Genomic DNA, 14,741 nt, shown 5'->3' with positions numbered 1-14,741 from the left:
GAAGGAGGTGGAATGGAGGAGGGAAGCCCCGGGAAATGTCAGGGGGTGGCAGGGAAGGTGGGGGGATGATTGATGAGGGAATGTAAAAGGGAATTTCTAAGACAAAACGAAAACGGGCCGGGGCGGGGATGCGTGACGGATAGACCGTTCGAAAGGCTGCATTTTATAGCAGAGATGTTTTCTTTGTTTAACGTTCTCTTTTTTTCCTTTTTGCCGTGATCGAGCCCTTTCCTCTAAATGATTGGTTTTGTGAAAGCAGGAGTGTTTCAGAAAGTTTCGATAGTTTCTCGAAAGCTTGCTTTGCTCAATCTTTGCTCTATATTTTGAAATAGGCATCACCTTTTCAAATAATATGAACCAAAATATAATGAAATGATAGATGTCACTCTAGAGTCATTTTAATAAATTTGGTTTATACTCAAAAGGAGATGATGAACTCATTTGGATTCTTTCGGCATGCCTTATTTGCGTTCGCAACTGTGTAGTGTGAATATCTACCATTTTATTGCAAATTTAAGGCGTAAATACGCTCTTCAATATAATCAGGGGCTAGCTTTTTGTTTATATGAGCCAATGTTTACTCTAATTGGGAGTATTTGAATTCTATGTCTATAATCTCCTGGATTTTACCAGGTAACGTAAATGGTTGGCAGCGCGGTTAAGTAGTATTATTTCTTCCACAACCTGTTCCGGTTATTGCCTCTTATATTTTAAAATAGCTAAATGGATATTAAGGTTCCATAAACGTTTTTTATATTTTCTTGAAGTAGAACCTTATTTATACTCGGTAGATATATATACATATATGTATTATTAATATGCATGCTTAGGTGATTACTTAATTGTTTTGAAAGAATTCGTTAGATCCATGATTTGAGGCGATACTTGCAACATTTTTTGTACTTCGAGCAAAACGGTTTTAGATATTGACTGGATATATAAACTCTCGTTATGTTTTTTTTCATTTTCACCAAACAATTTTGATAAGTGCCTGCAATGACAATATTACTTGGCAAAAATAATAAGAAATCTTATCCGAACGTGCGAAAAGTTGCATTGATACGGTGGGAAATATTTTATAAGTATTCCTCGAATACACATATTGCACCTAGAGAACGGTTGAAAGTCATTACATCGCCACACGAGGATAAAGATCGAAATTCTTTGTTTCATTGGCGTGAAGCTAGCTAATGTCAACCTTTTCCTCATTTCTCCTTCGGGGGGAAGCGTCTGATGGACAAAATGTTTGGCCCCTGGTAGAAGGATTTCAAATCAAGACCTTTGGACACTTCCAGTTAAGCGCAAGTCGTGGTCAATTCTAGGCATCAGATTATTGGGGTAAACCACAGGCCTCACGCAGAACGGAACCTAATTACGTGTGCGTGCCATACCCTGAATGAGTGAATGTTTTGCACCTAGTTTCTGCGGCCGAAGTGAGCTATATCTCACGCATCGAACAGTCTTTCGAATTGACTAATGTGGGTATATGTAATTCCGTCATTTACTCAAACCGTATGGACGCTAATCTTTATGAAAATTGTATACTGCGGAGAAGGTTGATTAAGAGCTCTTTTACGTATTACTCAAAGTTAGTCGGCATTAAAGTATCAACCAACTAAAATAAGCAGTTTGAAAATTGGAATGACTCTTTTATGAGTTTTTAAATTCGACAGTTACAGGAAACTGTGCAGGCATCGCAAAATGAAAGAACTTAAAAAATGAACCGAGCTGGAAAAAATTCAAAAAATGGTCCGGTACCCGAAGTAAACGTATGAAGGATTGAAAAAAAAGGGAACAGCGAGTTAATTAATTTATCATTCGAAGTGGCAGAACCGATGGACTTCGATTGGGAACCCTTCACTCTGAAAGAGACTCCGCCAAAGTAACATTGACTGTGAAATGTTGTGCGGAGGATTGTGACGGGGCGAAAACGGATTGGGGCACTTGAATAGATAAGATGACGAAGGCAAGTTGCGGGCCGGCAATGGGGTGAGGGCGGGGGAAGGAGCCGAGGGAGGGATGAGAATGGAGTCGGCTCTTCAGAGGAATGGACCTGTCAGCGCACGAGAGGCGCGGCGCGGCGATGATGAGAAAGAAAGGAGGGGAAGGGCGTGGTGGATTGAAGGGAAGAGGATGGGGTTGCCGGCACATAGCAACGGTGGGAGCTCTAGGTGGTGGAAGTAGTCGACCGAAAAGGGCTGAGGATATGGATGCTCGATTTTGAGTACTTGCACCACGATACGAATTGAATAACGCAAACGCTTGGTCGATTTATCGATATTTAGCAATTAAATAGCAACATACGACTTCACAAGTACAGATTCGCATCTCATCTAGCATTTAACTTTGGGCCATGTGATTTTGAGGGTATCTTGAAGGGTGTCTTGTCTTATTTTCTTTCCTCCTCTCATCTTCGTGGAAATTCTTCTTTAATTACACGTATTAGGATGTGAAATTTGTCTCAATATGACATTTCGGTTCCCTCATCGAATCGATATATATTTCACCGTGGTACGTATTGGAAGTGAAAATTTGCTGAATCCACATCTGAATCTCAATGCTATAAACGGCATCCCTTGAATTATCAATACCACATGGCGATACCACATACTCATCCCACAATTGTCGTAACGAAAGGAAAACGGGAGTACTTTAAAAGGCGATGCATGATTCGGGACTAATGAGAAGGAATGAGAATTGAAAAGAAGCTGAGAGAGAGAGAGAGCAGGTTGGGTGATATGAAAATTCTATAAAAAAATATCAGCCAGTATGTCCCGTTTTCAAATAATAAAATCGTGAGAGGCTGGTTGGCATATCCTTGGACCGTATTATTCTGTTTTTAATGAAATCGACGCATCTATACACCCTCAGCTTCACACAACCCGCGTGATATTACGTGTATCGGGATCATCCTGACGCAAAAAGCCAATTGCGTGGAGAAAGAAATTGGATCTCATGCTCTGATACTCTTTAGTAAAAGGGAAAATATAAGGTATATATGGCGGAAGTGTGGTTTTAGCTGAACAATCACTAAAAACAATTATGTTATTGATAAAAACAAATGAGCAATTTTCAGAAGAAGATTTAATTTAATTAAGAGGAGAATGCGCTCCAAAACAATCCATCAAAAAAAATCAAACTTGTTGACTTTTTAATTGTGCAATAAATTCCTTATTAACATATTAAGAGTCGAAATGTTTGGAAAAAAATACGAGAACGACCTTGAGTGTGCTTACTTTACAGTTTCATGTCGATTATTAGCTGAAAATTCTATGATGGATGAAATAACCTACTTCAGATATACATGTACGCGAGTGGATGCAGTATCAGCGAAAGGTAATTCCGCTCGACAATGACATTGAATGTGAAATTCAATCGCCATATTGTCTAAGTCAAGATGATCACTTCCTTCACCTTCAAAAATAACATTCCGATTAGTAACGTGATGTATACGTCATTCTTGGAAACGATAAATGATATTACGTGGAGAAGGAGGTAGGTTAAACATTAAGTTAGGAGGGAAAAAAATGAATAAATGGAACAATTTAATTATGTAGGAATTGGTTTAGAACAGTCTGGTCAAAGCAGTAGAAGTGTAAGAAGATTGGGTAAAACAAAGAACGTTTCACAAGGAAACGATGCAAGGGACGTTGGTTAAGGATTTTAAGAAAAGATTAGTGAAAGCCTTTTTTTGGAGCTTTAAAAGTTTGGCTTTGTGCGTTGCGGAAGCAAAATCGTTGGAACGAAATAATAGGCATAGATTGGACCTTTTTGAAATGTTAGTTTGGAGAAGGATGAAAAGGGTAAAAGGGACGGAAAGGAAAACCAACGAAATTCTAGACATGGTGGAGGAAGAAAACAATGTTGTTGGTATAGGTCTGAAAGTGACAATAAAAATGGATTCACAGAATTTTAATTGTTTATAGAATGCTGGAGACTGTAATAGGGTGGAGAGAGTTAGGCAAACGTCACTGGGGGAGAAAATGGATAGGTATGTTGAACAGAATGAAGAAATACAGAAAGTATTAGGAATTGAAGCACAGTTTAATGTAGTGTGAAGTTTCAGGTTGTGCCTCTTCAGATGGAGCGGGGAATATGACAATGATCAGTCTGCATCCGTCCAAAAGCTGCATTAAAGAGTAGACTACCAATGATACCAAAAACAAATATGAGCACAGAAATATACCAGATATATACTATCTAAGTTTGAGTGAAATTCCACGCCAGATTGGGGAAATGTGTGAACATTTTTGCTTAGTGATACCTGGAGGAAAGAAAAACTTAATTGAAGCCGGTATAGGAGAAAATTAAGGTAGATTTGGGAAGAGGATCTTTACAAAAAGTAAACCAAATATTTTGGCTTGCTTTCAGATTGTTCGCGAGGCATCGCGAGTTTTGCCCATGGGTTATCCTTAAAATGATTGCGTCTTCCAGTGAGATATCGAAGAAATCAACCAATGATGGGCTTACTGCTTAATAATGATAATTTTTTTTACGGTTAATACAAGTATACGTGTTATAATTATACAACTTAGCTTAGTGGATAGAGCTTTTGGCTACTGACGAGGTGATTCTGGGCTTGAATTCCATTTGGGAAACCCCATTTAAAATTCAAGAGTAGTGATTTTAACTTTGTGAAGAACCGAATTTTGACACAATGAAAAGAGCTTGACCAAGCAAACCTGAATGTTTGAAATTCAAACTAGCATACATGTAGCTAGCACGGGGACAGCTTTATCCTCTACTATCGAAACGAATCTTCTGGTAGATTAAAGTGATAGTGTTAGCGTGTTAATGCGTTGATAATTGCTGTTCTTAACCATTTCCTGTATGTGCAAGAATACAGACTGTTGGGACTACTCTAATGAATATCAAGACTAAGAATGACAGTATGAAAGACTAAGAATGACGTAGAGGTGATTACTTTATTTGGTAAGTTATTTAAATATGTAAAAATTCATTTACTTTTCTTTCAAAATAAACTTCATTTCCTAAAACTTTAACTTTGAAGAATTTTCATTGTACTCTTTTACAAATTTTATAATATAAGTGAGTTTAGCTAGACAGAGATTTAAGGCAGAGACTTTTTTGGATTCCCTCATAATTATAGCAAAATAATACAATATATACGTTGTGTTATACAAAAAATATATTTTATGTAACCCAAGGGTTGCAGGTTCGACTCCCGCCTGGGTTGGTTTTCCTCCACCTGGGGATTGGGTGTTCGTAATCGTGTCCATGGTTATCACTAATAATAGTCCGATGTAAAAGGCCGAAAAGTACTGTATTCAGACTAAGAAGAATAAATAAATAAATGTTTGTTATTCAAATAATTTCGCTACACCATATAATCCTTAGGACTCTCTACAGATTTCAATTAGCCTGGAAAGTGAGTAATTAGGGTAAGTAAACTAGTTGAATAATAGAATATTTCTCCGTGGTAAGTAAACATCGAGTTATTTTCATACCAAACAACTGAATTTATTTTAAATGGGTAGAGTTGATGGTGAAGTATAATAACATTTTAAACAAAGACAATATCAAAAAGTGAACTGTAAGTACGAGGAGTATTTATGAAGTTTTAAATCAATTGAAGAAATGTCTACATGGTGACTACATTAACCATTGATAAAGATGCATTATACGACTGCAAGTATCTTTTGATCGTAAAATGCACCGTTAATGGAGCACTCAAATAAAATTACTCGGCCAAGTGAATTAGGCCATGATGATGTCCTTCATTCGTTAATTTGGACTCTCTGGTTCATTTCATTATACGAGGGTCATCCGGAAAGTAGTACCCGTTCGTGCCGCATGAAGTGCTGACGACGCGAGTAGCCGCTGGACGAGGTCAGATAGCTTCAGTGGCTTGTCTGCCTTCTCTGAGCCAAGTTGCGTGACGCTAGCATTGCCTGTGTTGTTTCTGTGATTGTTTACAATGTTTAAAAAAATTGAGAACGCCGCCAGTTGTGAAGTGAGGGCAGTGATTAAATTCCTCAATGCAAGAAACGTTCGCCCATGTGATATTCATCGCCAATTAAAGGAGGTGTATGGAGACAATGTAATGGACGAGTCGTCTGTTCGGCGGTGGTGTCGCAACTTCAACATGGGGAGGGGGAACACACACGACGATGAGCGTTCGGAGAGACCGTCTGTCATTACAGACCAACTGGTGAGCTCAGTTGACGAATTCGTGAGGAACGATCGGCGCGTCACAATTGATGACATCTGTGAGCATTTTCCCAATGTTTCTCGAACAATTGTTCATGAAATTGTTAAACACCATCTGCATTATGCAAAAATTTGTGCAAGATGGGTCCCTCGCGTATCTCAATGAGCTGGCGGCGAAGGACTATGCAGCAGGAATACAGAAACTTGTCACACGTTATGACAAATGCCTTAATTTGCTTGGAGATTATGTTGAGAAGTAGTTTAAAGTATCCTCTTTCAAATAAAATTTTTTATGTTTGTTAATATTTACTTTTGTGTCTTTATTTCACGAACGGGTACTACTTTCCGGATGACCCTCGTAGTTTAAAAAATATAAAGTTTGAAAACATATAGCGTACTTTAATTGGAAAAAAACTTACGGAAGAACACCAACGACATTGGAGATGGACAAAATTGGTGCAACGATAGTTCAGCACGTACCATATACTGTAAGAAAATAGATTGCGAAATTGAAATGGCGTTTGCAATAAAGCACGAGGTTCAATTTTTCTCAAGGTGTTGGTACTTTTGATCCGATTTTATATATGTGAGTTCTTTGCTAGACTTAGAAAGGGCATGAATTTTTATGAACATGAATACAATATGAATCTTAATTCCTTAAAAGCCAGAACGTTTGTACCTTCCACATTTTCGTTTGAATGGCGTTATCTTGATTTTTTGGACAAACGAATTTAATGAATGAAAGCTTTAATTTTTTAATTGATTTAACCGCCAATACACAGGGGTCAGTTAAATGAAAACGAATCACCCGCCGTAACACAGTCCGCTAAAAGCTAAAAGTTAGCTTTCTACATATCGATATTGCTATCGCTGTGGTTGGAGAAATACATAATGACAACTCAGAGGTGCACGCAGTTGTAGTGTTATGTCCTTGTTGGATATAAGGATTTCTGTAGACCTTCGACCCATTCTTCGGAACTATGTGGACATTTAAGAGCCAAATAAAATACTCTTTAAATTTTTTAACCTAAATACACATGCCTTATAAGAGAGTTAAATATCATGATACCATATGTGTCCATTCACTGAAAATAAATAACCTCAGGATTACACAAAATATTTTTTCACCATTACTAAATCTTTTACTGTTTTACTGTATTGGTTAGAATACATTCAGCCTTCCTTTAAAAATATTTTATTTGGAAGTTAGGATTGATCTTTTTTTAATGAATATATTTAAAGCTTACAAAATTAAAGAACAAAGAAGTGAAATTTAAGCTCTTCGTAATTGTGAGGTTACGTTTGTGCGAAGATAAAAGGATTTGTTAATGTAATTTTAGCTTTAATAAGAGGCTATAGTCACCATTACTCGCTGGATACCCAACGCTGAAGAAAACAAACACGAAGATAGTAACGTCCACTATTTGGACGTGATTCTTAATTGCGACCCGACCTTCCGGATGGCCACCTAAAGGCGGTCCTCAGCAGTCTTCACCAGGAGCGATCAAGAGGAAATATTATCTGGTTGAAGCTTTAGATCCGAGACGAAACCGCATATTTACGGTCTTCTGCTCTTTGAGAAAGTAAAACGTTGACAATGGACGGTCGCCCCCCGTGCCGGTGACCAGACGGAATTCCTTCCCCCTGCATCCCACTCACTCGCATCGACGGATTTGTTTTTATAAAGAGAGAGAGAGAGAAAAGACCCCCCCCCCACCCCAACGCCACCGCTTCTTTGGGCCGACCCTCCTTCACCTTCCCCACCCCCTTCCATCCCACCCTCAACCCCTTCCGCCCGTCCCTCCTCCCGCACCCAATCCGCTTTTCAGCGGCGAACTGCATCATCCATCTCCCCTTGTTCGTCCCCCGGCCGTGACAGGGCGTGGCGCTGAGATCGCTTACACACCTACGCCCACCTTCTACTACCACGCTCCGAGGCACGGCGCCTCCTGCTCGCTTATGGACACCGTAGAGACGCTCTGAGATACCCATTTCCCAGCAGCGACCATCGATATAAAATAAACATCGCAGTAGCAATAATACGCATAAAATATAGCTCAAAATTTAACATCGACATCGATAAATATCGCTTCAGGATGTAGTGGTTCTTTTGAGGCATCCAAATAGACCTGGACGGTATAAAAAATATCGAATTCGCGTCGATATATCTCAGTCATACGCAGCGAGGCTAGGGGTCTTGGGGATATTCGGGTTTGAATAATATAAAGTTCTGCTGATATTTGCATGTAAGGGCTGACGAATTAGGATCGCTAATGAACGACAGCAAAATTCATACAGCACTTTATCAGAATTTTGCGGCTTATCATGCTACATAAATCTAAATTGCACCCCTTGTAGTAATCCTTATAGACCACATCAATCAGTAAGCATTACTTCTCATTAATTCGTAATATCATTATTTCGAATTACTGCTACATGAAACTGACATTATTTTAATCGAATAATAAGTAGTAGTAGTTTTGAGGGGAGGCGACCGTCAGCAGAGGTCATTTGCGCCATAGGGGATGGTCAGGAAAAGATGAAGGGTGGAGAGAAACCCGGCGTCGCCATTAGGCACTCTTTACGAAAGGCGCCAAGGGGTCCGCAGCTTAACATCCCATCCGACGGACGGCGTACTCACTCAAAGTGCCCTCCACAAAGTATCGAGCAAGGGATCGAGATACCTCTGAAAAATATTCAACATCGCCGGGATTTGAACCCGAGCCCTCTTGGTGGGAAGCCAGTACGTTAGCCCCCGTACCATATCGATCCCCTCGAATAATAATGTTTGCAATGGAATATCACGCATCCCCTTCTTAATTAATTTGATTGAAGTTTAATACAGTATGAGGACATTGGACATGCATGTACTTCAATATTGCGTTTTGAATATTGATAAAAATCCATTATTATGCATTTGTAAGAAATTTTGTTGTGAGAAATTATAAATGGATATAAGAATACAATTATGTATTCATTTATCGACTTTATTAGGGCAACTTTGAGACTTTATAGCCCCTATTTCCCCCTAACCTCTAAACAATGCATCGAAGACAAGTGCACTTTCATTCACCCATGCCCTAAGTGGAGGATAAAACCATCGTGGATCTCAAATATATATCCCCAACAATCTCTGATACGTAACTGTAACGTATAAAAAATTTACAAAATCGATTTTGATACATAAAACCACAATGATAGGTCAATTAATGGAAAACGAACACCGAGCAGAACAAAAATAAAGCTTCTCATGATCATGTGTAACACCGTGGATAGAAACGAGAAAAGAAAGTTTTAGGTGGCTTTAGATATCGATTCGATATTGAATGAAGAGCGAAGTAGATGCGACGAAATATCGAAAGTCCCTAGGCATTACGACCCTCCTTCCCCCAAAAAAGGTCCAGAGGAGGAAGGTTGGGGGTTGGGAGGATGCAGGGGAAGGCGATTGAGAGTCGGCGGGGTGGTTGCGGTGTGGGCGAGGGTGACTTTAGGGTGGTGGGGCGAGGAGGAGAGGGGGGTAGGGGAGCAGTGCGTCGGAGGGAGGTAATAAAAGTGAGAAAATGGAGGAAGACGGATGAAAGAGTTTGAGTGAGGAAATAAGGGTGGGGGAGGGTCGGGAGTAAAGGAGACAAATGGATTGAGACCCGGGAAGGATGAGGTGGGGCTGCGGCGGCGTGGGCGCGAAAGGGGAGAGGCGGCTGGGAGGAGGCACGAATGGGAGTGAAGGGTGGAGGACGTGATGGAGAAGAAAAATTGGCGGGAATGTAAAACGACGAATTAATCACTTAGTAGTTAAACAGTAAAAAAAATCAGTTTCATAGACCGAACTGGGTTGGTTATGGCGTCATCAAACAATGCGGATTCTCAAGAGAACGTGACTGTATTAGTTGATAAAATATTTGTTGGCTATGGTGTAGTAAATGTGAGCTAGTATTAGCCTGAATCGAAAGAGTTAGACTAGAATGAGCTTAGGGATCCAATGATATTGATCAATACTTTGGTAAAGTCTTTAAGTTCATATCTGCGAATCATAATACTTGTAAAATAATGATTAGTCACTCGATGAAGGAAACTTATAATCAAGGATGATTATTAACCGAAGTTAACTATCTTACGAAAGATATATGCATATTTTCAGTTTACTCAGTAATTCCAACGCGTACCATCAAACGTGTACAGGGTTGTATATTGAAAATCTACATGAGTGGGATGGACGCTTACCAAAATACTATATAATTAATACAAATACGGTTATTTATAATACCCAAATTAAAATGTGCAATTTTTAAAGAAAAGCGATCAAGTGTTTGATAGATGTTTGTGATGACCTTGCTGAGGGACATGGGACGAATGCAGTAATAAGAGCAACAGAAATATTGGGATTTTTAAGGTAAATATTGAAGAGAGGTTGAATGTAAGAAGGGAGTAAAATAGTATGACTTTAGGACGGTAGTGGTGGTTGAAATCAAAGGGAGCTGAGATTGTTTTTAAGAAAAACCTGTACACAAGGGTGTTTTTATAATTTGCAGAGGTGGCAGATAAATGATGCCCTACAATAAATTGTCATTCATTCATCAATGCGAAGAAATATTGAGGCCAAGCATTCTGTACAAGTAAGTTTTCGAACTCATTAGCCGGTTACCTATGGATAAATTAAGAAATTGATATGGATATCTGGCTGAATGGGAATTTGCAAAAACAAATTGGGAATAGTGTTTTAGAGGGAAATAGTTTAGTCAAACGTGGAGTAGTGATCACATAACACGTGTATGACACAGGATTACGCCGTTAATGTCTGTCCAAGTTGCATCAATTATCTCGCCAGTTATACTTACATTTTTTAAAAAGGTTTCACTCAAAAAATTAAAAGGGACGATTAATTTATTCTACCTTTTCTTTTTCACTCAACGTATTTCATTTTAATTTTGAATAACTTTTGTAAAAAATTAAATCATGTGTTTTGGGCTTATGATTCTTATAATATTCAAATCATAACTACAAATGAATGGTGACACGCGTTTCGTCATAGTATAACATCAACAGGTATTTCAACTGTTCCGTGAACCAAACAAAGTGTTCGAATAGCTAATTCGGCGAACTTAAAATAAAAATGTTTCTTCGATAGGCAGTCATGAAAAGAAAAATTCTAATGAAGTACATTTGAGAGGGAAAGATAAAATAGAGAAATTTAGAAATAAATCAAGAATGGCATTAGTCAGTTGACGAAGGAATGTGTGAAGGTGAGGAATCAGGATAAATTCTGAAGAATTCACCAGAGAGAGTACAATGGTAGAGAACTGCTCCATGCGTCAACTGTGGGAGAAAGGTTGATAATATGCCGAATGGCAAATTATCCCTGAGATCAGTTACTTAGAATGTAAAGTACGACATTGCATTATCTGCTCATTGCATTTAAGTATCTATAAGCTACAACTACTAGACATAGCGGACATACCCTATGGCTAGTATTTTATGATGACGATGCATAATGTGGGTAAAAATGATTTTGCGTGAGAGTATGCTTGATCGTATCAAATGTTAATTGGCCAACGAGGCCATGGAGAAAGGGAATGAAGTAGTAGAGCGTAGGGAATGAAGAAACATTTCACTAAGGCTGATTTACTGAAAGCGTTTAAAGCGGAAGAGAGAGAGAGAGTAAGATGGGGCAGAGATGGGGGAATCTACGGAGGATGACTTAATGGTGGAAGTGGGGGTCATGTCGTCCTCGTCTGGGGTCGGAGGAGAGTGTGCGAGGGCATTGAGACGCGTGATTGTGGATGAATCAGAGTATGGAATGGCATTTGGTGCTGGTGCGAGTCAGGGAGGGATATTGACCGGCGATTCTATGGGGCGGACGAGGGAGAAAGGGACGGCGAGGCGACGTGCGGGAGGGTGAGTCGTTTCGGGGTCGAATGCTCAGATGTTGCGGAAAAAGTCGAAGGGGAGGGGCTGGGATGGTCAAAAACAGGAAAATAATTTGTATTGGCACAATGAATCATCCACTGCACAAGAATACTCGCTTTCGAGAATGATAAATGCATGAACGAGAAATTATCATTCGATAATTAAGGGAGAAATATAGAGTACCCATTACTAAGTAAATACATGGTACAGGGTTGGATTCATGCCTTTTAACGTTGTTTTAATTGGATTCATCTAGCATGTGTCACTTTTAAAATTAAGAATAATAGTGCTTTGCTTATTGGGGGAAATAGAAATGAAACTTGGCCCATAAGTATTTTATATTTTAGTAAAATATAAAACGGCGATATATTAACGCAGATGATAACAGGGCTAGAATATTTTCACCAAAAGTGAAATACAAGGAAAATGATTTCAAATTCAAAATCATGTTTTTTTTTAATTAAGCAATTATCCCAAAGTAATTATGAAAAAATAATGACAATTTTAACGGTGGTAAACATTCCAGCTATGGTCCTCTTTTTTTTCTTGTCAGCGACAAATATTTTCTTACATAATTATCAAGTACAGCATATTCAACCCCCGAACAAAAAATTCTTTCTCAAAAATGAATTTGTCCCATATAATATGTGATATGTGGTATTACCCATATAAAATACATCCCGATAATATTCATGGACGTATATAAAATAAATCACATGGCATAATTGCTCATTTTTCTTTAGTTTTAAGAGGAATTTAAACATAATTCCATAATTTTAGATTTTCTTAATGCAACTATTGTATCAGATAAAAGATAAAATAACATTCCATTAAAAAAGTTAAAACTACACGTAAATCTGAGGAGGGTGATAATGCATTTTAATTTCAATCAAATGACTACATTATAATTCTATTATGAGTAAAATATATAGTAGAAGCTCAATTAATGGTAACAAACAAAAAAATGTTCATCATAAGGTATAATTGCTTTGTTAATTTTTAATGTTTCAGAGACTAAGGATGGACAATGTAAATTTTTTTGTGAGAAAAGGTAAAGAAGCATGGGGAAAGAATAAAAGCAACTAATTGAAAAACTTGTGGAACATAGCGGATTCTAGAGGAGCATAATGTGAAGAAAATATGTTTAAGATAAAGAGGTGAATACCAAAAAGAGAAATGACCTAAGGTAAGGCGCACAAAGGAATGGACGGATAATGTTGTTTTACTTGCAAATAAGGGAAAATACTCCGGGATTCAGGTAGAAAAATGATATACTTAGACATATGATTACTAATTTAGGGATAAAATGCAGGTTCATAAAATATTTACTGCTAAAGATATTTATAGCGAAACTGTCGTCAAAATATGAATTCATTATTATTTTTTAACCTTTAGCGTTACGCAATTTTTAAAGGTGAGCTAGCTTTAAAATCAATGTCAGTCTTGTAGGTCTACCCATATAAATATTTCTATTAAAAAATAATAATGATCCTTGGGGAAATAGTCCCCCCCAGCAGCATTTATGTTGTCTGCATAATGTCCAAAGGAACGATTACTAAGTCCATATGAACTTAATAAAACTAAACCCTCACTGCAGACTTCCTCGGCGTTTTTTGACCTCTCCTATCTTTTCTCGTTAGTTTCCCAAGAAACTATTTTTCTTCATGGTGCTTAGTTACCCTTAAGAGAAACTTATAGTTACAATAAGACACTTAATGTTTCTTATTTTCATTCCACACTTGTTATAATTCCCATTTGAATGCTGGACTAATAGAGCATCCAAATTTAAGGGTTCTCTTCTCCAACCATAAAGGCGCTCTTTTCTCCAAGCTTACGAGTAGTATCGACCGTGGAACTCAGCATAGGAGGATGGGGATGTTTCCAGTGCAGAGAAAATGATTAATCTCGTCTTCCCCCGAGAACATTTCAGTTGTTTAAATGAATGAGATTGGCCTGTTTACTTGAATTTTCTACATCAAAGTAGTCACCATACATTCCTACCCAGGAATATATGCAGTCGCTGGATTCCCCATGACTTTATACAATTGCAAATGCAGTTATTTAAAAGGATAATTAAGGAGCAGTATGATTATTACTCAGTTTATCTCCGAAGTTGAAAAAAGCCCATTCTTTTGAAAGTCCTCTATAAACACCTCATTCAGTATTATTCAGCATAAGGAATATTATAAAAAGTATCATATGGTTACTACGTCATTGTTTGGGTAATCAACTGACAGCATGACCGAGGTAACATCAACTACTAAAAATACCAATTAAATAATTTAACCTCGCTTAGCCAAATGTTTATTACTTACGTTGTAAATATAATTTTTACCTTTGATAATGGTAAAATTCCCTCATAGATTGATTTCCCGTTGATTAAATCAATGTATAACTCCATGAATAGTAGAAACAATTGGTGCATTACCAATGAGAAGTAGTTCAATATCGGTTTAAATGACAGGGCTTGGAAAATAGTCGTATACAGGGTCTGCAAGACAACTCGCAGAGCATACTTTATTATACGCTACGTAATGCACACACTTCTAAACATTCCTGTAATATGTAATGGATTACATCAGCATATTTCATTAGAGTTAATAATTATAGTCTGCATAATTAGAGTTCTCTTGGCTTCAATCATTCCGTTCATAAAATCTGAACCA

This window comes from Hetaerina americana, unplaced genomic scaffold (genome assembly GCF_022747635.1).
Source record: "Hetaerina americana unplaced genomic scaffold, ioHetAmer1.1.p SCAF_19, whole genome shotgun sequence".
Classification (NCBI taxonomy): domain Eukaryota; kingdom Metazoa; phylum Arthropoda; class Insecta; order Odonata; family Calopterygidae; genus Hetaerina; species Hetaerina americana.
Note: the sequence above shows the minus strand (reverse complement) of the source record.